A 4,622-nucleotide genomic window follows, 5' to 3' on the forward strand; every position below is an offset into this window, starting at 1 on the left:
ATATTTTTGTTAGTAAACTTTAATTTCAGTTAAGTTAAGATATTAATTAAGATTTGTGCTCCTTAATATGTGATGTTAATTCGTTTATATTTATAAAGAAGGTAAAAGTTGGTGTCCTTGAAAACTTGATGACTTGTAATTTGTGTAATGTGATTACTTTTATTTTGCTATCTTGCACCTTAGGTAAGGATGATCTCCACTAAGCCTATTTTGAGTGTAAGAGAGTTAGTTCAGTAGATCACCTTGGTTGATATTTGGTTTGGGTTTTTGGTTGTTATTGGTTGGGTTTGTCAAGTAAGAATATTGGTGAAAGGAGAGTATTAGTTTCTGCAGAAAATCAGTTTGGTACCCGGAGGTTTAGAGTGAGATTTGACCATGTCATTGTTGTGCACTTTGAGGCCCAAGCCACCAGAAGCTAGCACTAGGAGTATAAAATAGGTTTTAGGTATTTGTAGGAGGTTTGTAAGACATTTGGTTAGGTGCACGAGTGGAACCACAAAATCTTTCCAGCAGGGGACAGTTTTGTTGCAACTTAGAAATGGGAAGTTTTGACCATGTCATAGGTAGGCCCTCATTAGGCCATGTTGGGCCTTAGTTCGAGGGAGTGTCAGAGGAGTTTTCCAGACATAGTTCATAGGATTTGAGTTAGAATAATGTGTCACAAGTTAGTTCAAATCAGGACCCTTTTCTGCCCAGAAAAATAGGGGAACCATGGACTTTAAGCTTAGGCCTAGGGAGGCCCAATCCAGGCCCTTGAGCCACATCAAGTTTGGGAGTTGCCTTATGATCAGAAGAGTCTAGTGTAGAAATTTTGGAGGTAAAATTGAAGTGTAAGAGTGTCAAATGCACCCAAGAAACCTTAGATGTCATTCTGAAATATACCATAATTAGCACCTTCACTTACCACATAGTTTTAGAGCACTTATGAGTGAGGCCTAGGTTGACCACTATAGTTACACTTAAGGTGATTATAAATTGCGTGTATATAGGCCTAAGTGCCATTGTCTTTAATTTCGATTTGCAAATAGGTTGAGTTGGTGAGAATACATTATAATGAGGATATTATTATTTGTGTAAGATCTCGAGACGAGGGTAAACTTGCCATAAAGGTCGAGTAAAGCTTCCAGTTGCTCCAACCTGCCAGTCCAGTCCAGCCTTTCTCAAGGAAAGTGATTCAACCTGCTTTTTAGTTTACACTGCAAATATGTGATAACTAGTTCCTATATATGATGCGAGTATTCTGATTTATCTTGTTATACATGAACCAAGTGGTTCTCAAACCGATCTTCGTATTATATAGAAATGCCATGAACCCTCAAGTGTCTATTGCAAGTAATTTAGCCTCATTTGAAGATTGTTATGAAAGTAGATCAAATGTCATATTATGCTAGCATACCAAAGTAATTGTGATGTTGAACCATGTGTAAGTTATACTCAGTAACCTCAGCTTGAAGCCTAGAAGCCAGTCATTCCTTAAAGATTGTTAATGATTGCTTAATAACCATATCCTTACCCTAAAGCTTGATACCCTGTTATACCTTGAGTTGATGATCACTTTCTTTGTATTTTAACACCCATATCATACCTGGAACCAGTAATGCTTATCTTCTTGATATTTTAATACTTATACCTTATATGAAACTATTGCTTTAAGCCTAGTCTGGCATTACTCTTCCATATCATCCGATAACCTTACTAAACCTCCTTGTCAAAGTCCTTGTAAATAGAAACCTTCCAAATTACCCTGATAGAGTAAAGCCTAGTGGATCATGGCCCTAGTGGACATATTTCCAGTGTTTCATAGTGGATTCATACCCCTTGATAAAAATGTTTACTGTTTAAGAAATTAATTGTCAATCGGCATCAGTTTTTTAAAATGATTAAAAATTTGGATTTTCAGTCCCAAAGGGGGATAAATGTTTTCTTTAAATAGTGGATCTGGGCTGAGACGCGAGTCCTTTCCACACTTAAATTGTAGGCTTAAAAGTTGCCTAGGGATCCCATTAATGTTTTAGAACCCAGCGAGGTTCGGGATTACTTCGCGGCTGATCACCGGCTGTAATCCGTAGCGTCATAAAATGGTTTTTGATTAAGAAATGATTTTGGAAATGTTTTGATACAAACAATTGATGCCATCACCCAAAAGTTCATCTCTTATTATTATTAGCTCTATCTTTACATTGTTATTCTTTTATATATCTGGATTTATGTTTTGTACCGTATTGTTTCGCAATTGTTGAGCATTTGGCTCACTACTTGCTTTCACCCTGATATTACAGCTAGCAGCTATGGTTAGATTCAAGCAGACATCACGTAAGACTTGTGATGCCGATGCGTATGTTCGAGCTCAGGTAGAATAAGAGATAGTTTTGTGTAAGGACCCGATATTAAAACCAGTTGTAATAGTTAATAGTGTTGGGCTGATCGAAACCCTAAACTGTAAGATCTTGGATTCGGTTGTATTTACTTTCTTTTAACTATTATAATAGTTTTTATATTATGTATTGTTAAGTTGGAGGTGTGACAGGTTTTGGTATCAGAGCTATGGTTTAGAGTCCCTGGACAGCCCAAATAGTTTATAGGATATATGTATAAGTTATAAATATTATGTGAGAGAGTAGGATAAGTAAATTTATTATTAATACTCCTTTTATATATCTATGTATGGTTTGTCAGCAAAGGGCGCACTCCTCGACATCCTCTGGGTCGGATGACACTATTGATTTCTCCGTATATGCTGAGTTGAGGCGCGAGTTTGACATGCTTCAGGGCAAGTACGACCGACTGATAGACCGATTGAAGAACGTGTATCCGGATAGCCTTTACTATGAAGGGAAGCCTAAGGAGCAGATGACTGCGAGACTTGAGACTTTGGTTCAGTACGTCAACACTAAGCTTGAGGAAATGCCATCGCACCGAGACTGTACCAGCCAGTATATCATCCAGATGGTGGCGGATGAGCTCCAGAGTATTGTAAAGATGCTTCAAGAGGAGAAGACTATCAAACCCCATTTTGAAAGAGTGGAGCCTTAGTTCTTTCCATTATCTACCTTTCATGATGTTGTATTATTGGACTTTGTAGAACTCACTATTGTTCCTTTAAATAAGCATGTTATTCCTAAATTCAGACCTTATTCTAATCTTGATGTATTATGACCTTAAATTTTAATTATTATGCACTATCATTTCGTTTGCTTTCAATTGTTTATTTTACGCCTTTATATAGTTACCCTATTCGTTTAATTTGAAACTTGACCTCATATGTGAATAAGAATGCCATACGACACCCTCGAATTATCTCATTATTCATACATGTTTGACGTATCTCTTATTTCAGGATCATGCCACCCAAAAAGAAGAACCCAACAACCACATCTACCACAGATCCAAATATTCTTCGATTACTGGAAACCTTACAACAGCAAACAAACGCTATAGCTCAACAACAACTAACTCTTCAACAACAATTTGAAAATCAAGGTAACCGTGAACCTCACCAACCACCTGATCCACCAGTACCACCTCGACAAGTTGTTACTTTCAAGGCTTTTCAGAATGTGTGTCCACCTGCATTTCATGATACCACTGATCTAATAATAGCAAACACATGGATTAAGGAAATGGAAAGAGCTTTTGAATTGGTACAGTTAGGGGACGATCAGAAGATACCATATGCTACTTACTTCCTGAAGGGTGAAGTCATTTATTGGTGGGATTCAGTGAAAGCTATGGAGGCAAATCAACAAGTTTCCTGGGAAAGATTTAAGAAGTTATTTCTGGAAAAGTATTACCCTAAGTACATGCAGAATCAGATGGAACTTAAATTTCTTGAATTGAAGCAAGGGAGTATGTCTGTACTGGAGTATGAGAAGAAGTTCACAGAGTTGTCAAGGTTTGTGACAAAGTATACCAGCAGTGAGGAGGATAAAGCAAAGAGATTCCAACAAGGATTAGAGTCTTGGATCAGAGATAGAGTGGCTATATTTGAGCTTGATACTTATGCAGGTGTAGAGCAAAAGGCTGCTCTGATTGAAAGTAATGGGATGCAGTCAAGGAAGGAAAGGGATAACAAGGAGAGAAAGGTTCCATTCTATGGAGAAAAGTCTGAAGCCGGAAACTCACAAGACAGGAATGTAAAAAATATTGGATTCCACAAAGGCGGAAATTTTCAAAAGAAAGGAAATTTAAGCAAAAGACAAGAATCAAAGGGGAACAATCAGGCAAGCCAAGGACAAGTTGGATAAAACAGATTTCAGAGACCAGAATGCAAGCATTATGGAAGAAGGCACCCCGGAGTGTGTAATAAGTTGAGCATGACATGCTATAGGTGTAACCAGAAGGGACATTTGGCAAATGAGTGTAAGATGCCGAAGCCGGGAGTTTCATGCTACAAGTGTGGGAAGACTGGACACATAGCTAGGTAGTCCAAGTCAACCGGACAAGTCAAAGCTCTGATGAACGTGGAAAGTACCAGTGCAAGCGTGCCAGCTGAGGTATTGGCCTTACTTCCACCACCTACAACAACTCCGCAAGCAACATGAAGGACAATTAATTTAAAAATAAAGGACGCTGTTCAGAATTCTGAGGTGATAGCAGGTACACTTTTACTAAATAATGTCGAA

This window comes from Apium graveolens, chromosome 9, assembly GCF_009905375.1.
Source record: "Apium graveolens cultivar Ventura chromosome 9, ASM990537v1, whole genome shotgun sequence".
Taxonomy (NCBI): domain Eukaryota; kingdom Viridiplantae; phylum Streptophyta; class Magnoliopsida; order Apiales; family Apiaceae; genus Apium; species Apium graveolens.